The 12,071-nt window shown below is 35.1% G+C and overlaps 1 long non-coding RNA gene across 6 annotated transcripts; it reads right to left on the minus strand.

Annotated features, from left to right (window-relative positions):
- Nucleotides 1-245: 245 nt before the first annotated feature.
- LOC107847196 lies at nucleotides 246-7,080 on the minus strand. Of its 6 annotated transcripts, XR_001667347.2 has the most exons (9): nucleotides 6,607-7,080; nucleotides 5,517-5,585; nucleotides 4,673-4,812; nucleotides 4,418-4,530; nucleotides 4,224-4,308; nucleotides 4,002-4,096; nucleotides 3,203-3,274; nucleotides 2,094-2,280; nucleotides 246-509 (listed from the first exon to the last, which is right to left on the minus strand). It is a non-coding gene; the product is annotated as an uncharacterized LOC107847196 (long non-coding RNA). The 6 variants fall into 6 exon arrangements; XR_001667355.2 differs by having other exon boundaries at nucleotides 4,002-4,057; nucleotides 4,224-4,530; nucleotides 6,607-7,046; XR_001667352.2 differs by lacking the exon at nucleotides 4,418-4,530 and having other exon boundaries at nucleotides 6,607-7,039.
- Nucleotides 7,081-12,071: the final 4,991 nt, after the last annotated feature.

Genomic DNA, 12,071 nt, shown 5'->3' on the forward strand with positions numbered 1-12,071 from the left:
GTTATATATGCTATTGTGACGGTTGTATGCATATTCTATTGGAACGGTTATATATGCTATTGTGACGGCTGTATGCATATCCTATTGGTACAGTTATATATGCTATTTCGACAGTTAAAAATGAGCTATAGCAACAATTAATTTTATGCTATTGGGACAGCTATTATGAGGCTATTAGGACAACTATTATTAGAATATTCAACAATACTATATTATATGAATTCAATGATTTTATAAAGGTACCATAACACAAAAAATGTACATATAATCATCAAGAGTATTAGTAACAATTAATTCCCAAAATGTCATATGCAAAAAAACAACTATTTTTTGACCATTCCAAAAGATCAAAACATACACAAGTTTTGAATGTTCAAAAATAAAAGATGTTTGAAACTACTCGATCAAATTTTTCAGCAACTAGTGTAACATGAAGCCAGTGCGATCGATCTCTTAGGTCAGGTCTAGTTCATCAATTTTGTTTTTGCCATCTTCTATTTCATGATCACCTACCACAACAAGAAAAACAAAATTGAAGTCTAGCAACAAACTACACAACAATAACAACATACCCAATATTGAGATCAAGCATACGTATATACCCAAAGTTGGGAAAGATCAAGCATACCAAGTATATAGATTGCTATCATCATCGTTTGAAGGGTATGTATTTTAATTTTCATCTTCCCGCTAAGTCCTATTTCCAGATTTAGTTATATACTTGATGCAAACAGGAGCAACTATACATTGATTCATGAGGTTTGTGAGGTAAAGAAAGAATGAAAGAATGATACATTAGTTACAAAAATATGGCATGAATTGAGTTAAAGATAAGATTATGATTATCCATTTTTATAAAGTTTCTGTCCAAAAGACAAACTTAACCTCAAATCATATAATACTTATCCAATATACCTCTTTATAAATATATGTAACCTTAGTGTCACTAAATAAACTAAACAAATAAAAATGGAGAACCAACACAATTACTTGTTCTGCAACTTATTTTTCCTTGTAACATAAATTTTTCATGGACAAGTTGTTCATGGCTTCAAAATGGATGATCAGGCACGTACGTTAATGTCGTGGCATCGATCAAAAATGCGTTCAGGGATGACTAATTCTGATGATGAAAATAATTTGGTATTTGATTTTGATGAAGAACAAGTAGTACATGTTGGAAATATGAGGATGATTTGATAAAAGGTGGTCTTCCAGGACAGCCAAAATCAAATGTGAAGTTTAATCAGTATGCAGGTTATGTTAATGTTGATGAAAAGAATGGGAGAAGCCTTTTCTATTACTTTGCTGAATCTTCTTCTAGAAATGCTTCGTTATTCTCGGGCTAAATGGAGGTCCAGGATGTTCATCATTAGGATTTGGGGCCATGCTTGAACTTGGTCCTTTTTGTGTAAATCCTGATGGTAAAACCCTTTATTCCAGAACATTTGCATGGAATAAAGTTGTAAATGTAATGTTCCTGGAGTCACCAGCCAGGGGTTGGCTTCTCCTATTCTAACACTAGCTCCGATTATGCATTCTCAGGCGACAAGAGGACTGCTGAAGATACATATAGGTTTCTAGTGAATTGGTTCAAGAAGTTTCCACATTACAAAGGCAGGGGTTTCTACATCATGGGAGAAAGCTATGCAGGATTCTTACAAAAGGACTTGTAAAATGGAAGCACCCTTAAACAGACATTAAATAGATTCCATCATCACATACTTCCCACCAAATTCCAAACTATGGTATGACGTTTTGGCTTATATAACTGCACACCAACATACCAACAATATCAACTCAATAAATGTCCCTAAAGATTGGCTGGAAGTCTCGATTATCCTTTCCTACTAGTAGTCACAGCATTACTCCTGTAGTTTCCTGTTACTAGATTTTTGTTACCATCTGCCGCTTCTTGTACGTCAATTGACATATTCTAGTGACAACAAGATGTCAACAACAATACTAGTGAATCGAAATAGACCACACACGGCTTCACTAGACTTCAACATTACAACAAGATGAAAAAGAATACAAGATTACAACAAGTAGAACAAGATGTCAACAACAATGCTAGTGAATCAAATACTAACCTTGATTGTTTTGACTGTTTCTCCCAGTATCTACAAGTGTAGAGGTAGAATCTTTTGATGAAGAAATGGACAATGCCGCTAGCATCTTAGGATCCAATAATCCTATAATCTGAAGTTGAGCAATTACATCTGCAATAACTTCTTGTCTAATGTCTGTATCATAGTTGATAATTTCCCTAGATGATTACTGGTAAACATATTTTTTAAAATGGTAAGTAATATTGATAAAGCACAAATGCCTGAACACATTCTCCAAAACAACCAAACAATCAAAAGAGAAAATCTATGACCTATCTATGTAAGCTTTCTACACACTGTAACAAAGTTTCCACATCATTTACAAAATATTACACCAACCAGAGAGGAAAATAATACAATCAGATCTGATCTTCATTACAGAGTAACTATGCTGATCGAATTTCAATGAAAAAATTTACAGAACAATATTATTATATTATATATTTCCCTCAAATACTAGATATCAAGCTGTGTGACTCTTCACACAGGTTTGAAGAATTATCTTGTAATATTTCTGGGATGTATTCCGTTGAGTTAGTTTTTCACGTAGAGTTTCCCTATTTAATTGTCATGATATTTAAGATATTTGAGCTTCCATTTAAAAATTTTCATGCCATAGATCCTTTTTTATGATACTTCACAACCTGTGGGATTTAATTTAGAAAGTCAAATTACGAGGAAGTTTGGAGCTCTTGGAAACACCTATGAACTCTTGCAAGCAGCTGCTCCAAAATTTCATGGGTTAATGATACATCTGAAGAGTCTTTTGATGTTGCAGTTGCCAGAGCAGTTGCAGAAACTTTCCTAATTTTTTTAAAAATAGAAAGACGGAAAGATCTAGTAACGGTTTAAATAAATGGAGAAGGAATCAAAAGAGATCTAGTAATGACAGCCTTGTTATGATATATGGCGTTTTCTTATTTTGCAGACAGCGAGAGCAACAATCAAGGTCCTTAAATATGTCTAACCAAAATGACAGCCATGTGTGGTAGCCTATATTTTTTAACCATCTAGCATCACAAGTATACTAAAAATAAGCTCAAAAAATAATCACATGCAACTAAACTGACCTCAAAGTGTAGTATATGTACCTGAGGACTATAGAAATAGTTAAATAAATTGATAGTTGTCAAGTGTTCAACTAGCAGCTTCAGGCGGTCACTCTGAAAATGTTTACAAGATTTTGTTAGACAAACAGTAACTCTTGAAATTCTCTATAGCATAGGAAATATTGTTGTTCCTCTATTCTAATCAGTTCTTATATGAATGTGAAGTGAGAGTTTACTGAACTCATTTTGCAAAAGTTGAAACTTTTTATAACTCTCTTATTCAATACAACAATCTTGAGGTAAAACATGCAGATATTGTTTCAGAGAGAAGAGAGCCACAAGTTGTTTCCATATGCAAAGGCTTGTCACTTTGGCAGTGATGCAGGTTGAAGCATTGACACCTTCAGAAAGAGAAACACTATAAAACTAGCTAAACGCAGTCTAGAAGCACCGAGATTGAATTTATATGACCTACATAGGAAAACCCAGCTAAATTTAGAATAAAATGTGGCAGTATTTGCTATTTAGCACCCTCCAACCTTAAAAAAGAAACAAGTACAAATACTTCTAACAACGAAAGAGTGAACCTTTTTTCCCTGTTACAAAAGTTATGATAACAAGAAAACTCTTAATACATAATTTATTTGGAAATCAAAATTAACTCAGTGAACCCTAAATCCCATTTTCATTACTTACAACTATTTCACAGCTTAGACACTTAAAATTAAGCAAATAACAACGAACTAATAATGGACTAGAGACGGTACACAAAATAAGACGATTTCAAACTACCGAGATGTATATAAAAACATTCTGAACAGGAAAGTACGACTAGATTTACCTAAATCTGGCAATTTCTCTTAAGGGGCCACCAATTACACACCCAACATCCAAAATCTGTCAACGGGACAAGGAACTTCCATCATGTTCCACTTGCTAAAATGAAGTTGAAAGGCCAAACAAGAACCAAAATCAAAAGTAAAACGGAGAAAGAATATAAGAACAAAAAGAAATCCATAGTACTCGAAATAAAAGATAAGATCAACATAGACAACAAATGCACCTTTTGTCCTTGCTTTACGCCTAATTGTAGAGCAAGAAAGTCTTTATGTCGTTTGATACTTTCTCGAAGTGATTCCCCTTTCCATCTGTTATAAGAAGGAAACTACAATAACTAATTGTCCTCTTTTATTGATGATGGTTGTTTTTTAAGAAAACAGTAAGTGCATTCGTAAAAGAAGAGAACAAAGTACCTACCTTGGAGCAAAATAGAAAGAGTCACCCCAACCATACTCATAAAAGCTTGTTGCAAGATCTAATTAGGAAGTCATTAAATTACTCTCCACGGTTGTGAATGTCGAGCAGCACTTCTGTATTTCAAATTAGTTACTACTTACTAATCTATTTTTCGCATTTACTACATTCTATTGATCAATATAGTAATCACCCTTCCAGATTTAGTTATCAGGGAATAACCCTCAGAAATATCAATACAAGAAGTTAAATGCTTACCAATTGATAGGCAAGCTAGGAAGAAGGACCAAACATTGAGCCAAGAAACGAATTAATATTTAAATTCAAAACTTAGATTCACTTAGTGACATTTGAAATCATGGTATAGAGCTTGCCGGCCACCATCACATATCGCAGACCTGCAATAGAATCAAGACACGAAAGTGATGGACACCTTGAGAAAGTTGCTAGCTCCAAAATTTTACAATCGCCACAGGCCTCACTACCAGAGGGGTAATATTTACTCTATGAAACAAAATTCTCGCCTTTAAAAGAAATGATAAGCCTATGTTTCTTCAGTCACGAATAGTTTCTTCACACTGCTTGTTTATCAGAAATATAATGTTCGTGTGAGAAAGAGTGCAGAAAGTGATACTTGTAATTAATTCACAAAAGAGAGTTAATAATTATCCACAAAGAAGATTTAACCTTTTGTGCTAATGGATTTCTCAGAAAAACAACGGGATAGTGGTAATAAGCTAAGAGGAGATGACAACAACAACAACAACAACAACAACAAACCCAGTGTATTCCCACATAGTGAGGTTTGGGGAAGGTAAAATGTATGCAGTCCATACCTCTACCTCTAAAGAAGTAGAAAGGCTGTTTCCGATAGACCCCCGGCTCGAGACATGGAATACTACACAAATACACAGTAAAGCATGGAACAAGATGGCATAACATAAATACGACACCCACAAGTAATAGAAAACAGAGAAAAGTAAACAGATTCGTAATAAAGAAGAGGAGATGCTATTAAGAAAACACTTGAAAGAATTTTTTTTTCAAAAAGAAAACATTTAAAAGAAAAAACGGGGACCCATAAACAACTGCAAAATGTCACCTCAACAAGCTCTTTCTCCATGTCAATATACTCGGAGTTGTCTGGTTCATCTTGTAAAAGTTGTCGCACCTGATATATAAATAAAGGAAAATTTGTAAATATGAATTATACGAGCTGCAACATTTTAAAAACTATATAAACTTGAAGCAATGATTGTGAAACTAGGAATAACTGATAACATAACCGCATATCCTCTCCACAATATTTGGTAATTTTTTCTACCAGTTGATAAAACCTTCTAATAAAACATAGTCTATTCACTTCGCTTCTTTTCCCACCCTCAGACAGTATCAGTCAGAGCCTCCAAAGTACAGTGAAATCTCTTAACGTGCTAATATTATGCCTTCTATCAACTAAAATTATCCTTAAACAAAGATAATTATAATGTGACTCGAGGAATTGTTTGACATGAGTTGTGATATCTATATGAATCAGATCATAAACTGATTTCATCTTAACTCAAACACTAAAATGGGAGCCTCCGAGTAATTGGTAAAGTTACTGGCATGTGACCCAGAGGTAACCCTTGCAGAAATGTAAGGTGAGGCTCCATACAATAGACCCTTGTGGTCTAACCCTTCCCCGAACCCCACGTATAGCAGTGCTCTTTCTTCAACTCGAACACCAACGAAACTAACCTAAGCTATTTCTATCTTCAAAAAATTAACTCCTAAATACTGTATTACACTATAAACAAGATCATCCTACTTTTCTAAGGCAACAGACAAACAACAGTCATATATTCTGGGACCCAAAAAAGTAATATCATCAGACCATAAAATCCACAAATTAGACCACAAATCCACAAAATTACCCTAAAATCAGACCAAACAATCCACAAATTAGACCACAAATCCACAAAATTACCCTAAAATCAGACCACAAGTCCACAAAATTACATAATAATACATATATGCTGGTTCATATACTCAAAACATGGCATAAAGAAGGAAAAACAAAATCGAAAGACAATTTTTTGTAACTTTTTTAGACCATAAATTCACAAATTAGACCACAAATCCACAAAATTACCTAAAATCAGACCACGAAATTCATTTGAATAATACAGGGAACAAAATTGGAAACCTACCTGAGAAGAAGAACGTTTTCAAAGAAGTAAAATCGCAGGAAAACCAGATAAAAATCAACTTCTTGTAGCTCAGAGAAGACACCAGATACAAATCAGCGACTTAAGTTCTAATTTAACACTACCAAGACTCAAAAAATGGCCATCGTTTTTCAATCTCCGACTATCATAAATGATATATTCATGAAGACGTCCTAAGGACGAGTTGGATGTCCAGCATAGAACGGAGAAGCGGTTTGATTGAGCTGACCGAAAAAAATTGGGGGAAAATTATGGTATTAATCCTAGACGAATCGTGCTCACCAAAAAAAATTGGGGGGAAATTTTTGATATTAACCCTAGAGGAATGGGGATGAGCAGAAAAACTTGAGGGAAAAATATTTGCTACTAACCCTACTTGTTCTAATTTTTTTAATAAAACTAAGTTTTAAAAAGCGGGTAAAATTAGTATTGGCGAAAAAAGTCCCGCCTAATGTATATTTTAGCAGATATAAATAAACCTATTGGGATGGTTATAATTACCGTTGCCATAAATAAACCTATTGGGATGATTTCGGAGGCTTATAGAACGGTTAACTTAAATTATTTTCCAAAATCTATTGAGACGGTTATATATCTGATATCATAGATAGCTATTGGGATGGTTATAGTAACCATTACCATAAATATACCTATTGGGATGATTTTGGAATCTTATAGGACAGTTAACTTAAATTATTATCCAAAATCTATTGGGACAGTTATAACCGTTGCTATAGCTTTTCTATAGTAACGGTTCTATAACCGTCACTAAATAAGTGTTCCCATAGCCCTCATTTCTAGTAGTGTCAAGAACCCTTTTTAAACTACAAGTTTATTGATTTCATGATTTACATATTCTGAATGGATTGTGTTCATGTATGTATTGATGTTTGGTTTTCAAATCAAGTTTCATTACAAGTTTCAAGTGAGTTAATTAATTAGCATGTATGTAGAATTAAGTGATTCTCATGTTAAGACCTTGAATTGCAAGTTGAATGTTATAGCCATGATGTTTATATTTTGAGGAATTCCATGTGCATTAATTATATTCCCCAAGTGTTTGGTAGAATGCCTATATAAATTGAGTGGTGAATTCATGACATGTTATCATGTGGTCCCATTCATGATAAGTTTATGTCTCTCAAGTGTTTGACAAAATGTCTAAATGAATGCATGGTGATTAAGTAATTAATGTAATATTTTTAAGATTTTGGCATGTTTTGCTGATGATGTTATCGAGTCTCAGGGATATTCAATACCCAAAAATCTAGTTGTTTACCTAGAACTACAATAGCTACAATAGTCCCACTAACGTTATGAACAGTAGTACTCAGTCGGTTATAGAACTCAGTGAACTCAATCCAGTTCAATCAATCAACACGATCAGTAATAGTTCAGTCAATCCATACAGTCTAGTGATCAGTTCAGTGTCTATTCAGTTAGGAGTAGGATTCAGCACCGAGCAAACCAAGGGATGGGGGTTAACCTGCCAGTTGAGGGTGTGGCCTTTAGTAGCAGTCCCTTAATTCTAGAACTACATAGCCAACGTAGGTTAAATATATCAACTTGCCTGTTGAGGGTTGATAAAGTGTTCACCTACCGGTTGAGGGTAACACATATCTCACCTGCCAGATGAGGGTGATTCTTTAGTGGATCCACATAGCCATTGTTAGTACCCGTGGCGCAGTGCTAACACCCTTCCAACTAGAGTCACAGGTTGGACCACAACTCAGTTTATAATTGAGGTATGTAGATAAGATGAACACTCCCACAGTTATAATTTCAATTTCAGACTCAGTATAAAACTCAGTTCAGTTCTACAAAATTAGAACAGTCAGAAATAGTCACCCAGTCATTAGTGATCTCATATATCAGTCACTCAGTTATCAAAATTCAGTATTAAGTTTTAGTATAATCTCAGATACAGTATATATATATATATATGTATATATATGTATTGTATTGCATAATCAGTATTTACAGCAGTTTTAGTTATCCATGTACTCTTATTCAGTTATGTTCATATCATTTAGTCAGTTACTATTCATGCATATGAGCCAATGCATTTCATCCTCACCTCATCCAGCATACTAGTACATTCCACGTACTGATGCTTACTCTTTATTTGCGCTATGATGTCTCATATTATAGGTTCGAACACTCAGTTTCCTGACCGTACTTAGCAGCTCGAGTTATCAACAGCAGTTCTAGTGGTAATTCCTCATATTTAGGATAGATTTATTATCTCAGCATTCCAATAGTTCAGTATTTTCAGTAGTCGGATTTAGGTGGGAACTTTTCCCATCAACTCCCTATTCAGATATTTAGAGGCTTTCAAACTAGACTAGTTCAGACAGATATTCAGTTTATTTTGTAGTATTGCTATCAAGATTCAATATTTATTTCAGTATTTTGAGAACCTAATGGCACTTCAGTTATATTTCTACATATATTATCAGAATTATTATTCAGTGCTCACAGCAGGTACTAGTCGTGGGTTAACTTGTGGTCATTTGGGATTGTAGGCACCGTATGACGTCCAGGGTGTAGACTCGGAGTATTACAACCACACTATCAGATACCCCAGACACAAACTGCTTATCTTAGATCTTCTATAAGCTACCACATGAGGAGCATACCTAGCCAACTGAGTAAACTTGAGGGAATACTCTTTCACGCTCATGTTGCCCTACCTCAAGTTGATGAACTCTAATACCTTATCCTCTCTTAACTCTAACGGAAAGAACCTATCTAAGAAGGCAGTGGTAAACTCTTCCCATTCTATAGGCCCTGCATCTTTGCCTTTATCTACCTTTCACTTCTTAAACCAGGTATGGGCTATATCCTGCAATTGCTAAGTAGCCAATTCAGCACTCTCACTAGAAGTCACCCCCATAATACCTGTTACTTTCTACACCATGTGTAAGAATTCCTATGGATCCTTTTTAGATTTGGATCCCAAAAATAGAGGAGGATTCATTTGGGTAAATTCCTGAATCCTAGCTACGGCAGTATTGGCCACTTATTTGGCCGAAATAGCGACTGACAGAGCATTCTGAGCTACTACAGAGTGATCAAGAGTAGTGAATACAGCTTTGAACTTTGTATGAGAAACATTCTCATTTAGGGGATCTTCCTGAATGGGCAGAGGTTCTGGCTAGTTTATGTTTCTTCTTCCGTTTGTCTTTTTGGGAGGCATGTTTTGTAAATAGAAGGGAAAGTTGGATTAGATAGAGAGTTTAACATGAGCATCATGCTTATTCGCATGACATAAACACTGAAATAAGGGAAACTTTTCTTAAAATGCCTCATAGCCTCTTGCCCATAAGCATGGCACACTTCATACTCATACATAAGACTCAACTTGATATGGCTTTCAGACATCCTAGGACATTTTAAAACCTTAGCCTCTGATAACAAGTTTGTAATGCCCCAAGAGTACACCTTGGATACCACACAGTGCTTACAGTCCCAAGGGACCACAAGCTAGTCGATGAGCTGGTACTACTGTGAACATTGAGTAAAACTAATAACAAAAGGTCATATGTGGAATTTAACTGAGGAATGCCATAAAGAAGTAATAAATCTGATAAAATCTATAAAAAAATGATATACTGATAAAACATCTAACAATGACAACTGAAGTCTGAGAATTGACTAACTATCTAAAATATTCAAAAGCCTTTAAACAGACTGAATGAAAGTTGATGGAATAGGCCCTAACTAAATCCAACTAACTATTGAACTGAAAGCATGAAAGTAAATATAATCGGTCCTTGCAATATGAGGACTCACCACTACTACAACTTATAATTTGGGGAAAATATACGTGATCTGGGAACTTACCATCCAAACCTCTGATATGATACATCATAGCATAATAAAAGAGTATGCGATCAGTACTTTGAATGTATTGGTATGCTAAATAAGATAGGTTGATATGTATGGTTTCATGTGCATGAATAATAGTTGACTGAATATATATAGCATGGCATACTGAATAGAATACATGAAAACTGCAAGTGCTGAAGATGCATGACCAAGCATAAAACATGTTCTGAATATAATCTAAAATCTGAAATACTGATAAGTGAATAACTAATATCTTTATGCTATGGTCAAGCAAATCTGAAACTGAATCACTAAACTGATGACTGGACTGAGACTGTGGGAGCTATCACCTAACTGACAGGTCCCAATGAGCAAATTTGGGGTCTAACCTGTGACCTCAGTTTGAAAGGTGTCAGTACCGTGCCATGGGTATTAACACTGGCTATGTGGATCCAATAAAGTCTTATCCCGAAGGACTAAGGTTTACCCTCAACTGGCAGGTACCCCTATGAGATCAACCCTCAATTGGTAGGTTAATATCTCAACCTACACTAGCTACATAGTTTTGGAACACGAGGACTGCTAGGTCACACCCTCAACTAGAAGGTGATCCATCATCCCTGGGTTTGCTTGGTGCTAAATCCTACTCCCAATAGAACTGACTTGGAGTACTGAACCGTTATGAGATTATCTGATTATGATAACTGACTAAACTGATAATGCTCGTAACATATTCTGAAACTATTCTAAAGATACAGAGACTAAGTAAACAACTATGGTTTTGGGTATTTGCAACCCCCAGGACTCGATAGCAGTAATAGTAAAATGGTACTAAATTTTGGGGACATAATATGAAAGCATTTATTCAAAATTCACTCTTGTAGGCCTTTCATCAAACACTTGGTATCATAGTTTGAGCTAATCATGGGAATAGTATAAAACTTGGAGTAATAGCATGATTTCGACATTAATAACATTTAATCATGATTTAAATCAGTGAATAGCAATATTAAACATGTGGGGTTTGATAAAAATCAACAATTTCATGTAAACATAGTATAGAATTACAATTTATGAGAGTTCATGGTAAAAATCACAATTTAAAATCACAATAACTTATAAAGATCACAACTTTAAATTTAAATTTGGATATTTGGACTCCATGGGTGAAAGGGACCCATGAATGAACACATAACATACCTGGGTTGATGAATTCGTGAGAATTGATGGTGGATTCTTGAGATTTGACCTTGAATCTTGAAGGACTAGGGTTTTGTTCTTGAAAGAGGGCTACTTTAATTAGAGTAATTTGTGAAATAATGTGCAAATGATGGGCTATTGGGACTTAAATCCCGTGTTTGTATGGATTTGGGGCTATGAAAAAAGACCAATAAGTCTCAAGAATTTAAATCGCGAAAACTGGAAATCTCAATTTTGAGACCCGGCGCAATACGGGGCAATCACATAGGGCCACTGGAAAGTTGATAATCCCCATTTTGCCCAATGGCATGACACGGTGCCATCGTATTGCACCTCCGGAAATGGACAACTGCGAACTGGGACCTTGGCGCGATGCGTCGCCATCACGGTGCCCCTCTAGAAAGTGGACAATTGCG

The sequence above is a fragment of the Capsicum annuum genome, chromosome 8, assembly GCF_002878395.1.
Source record: "Capsicum annuum cultivar UCD-10X-F1 chromosome 8, UCD10Xv1.1, whole genome shotgun sequence".
Taxonomy (NCBI): Eukaryota; Viridiplantae; Streptophyta; class Magnoliopsida; order Solanales; family Solanaceae; genus Capsicum; species Capsicum annuum.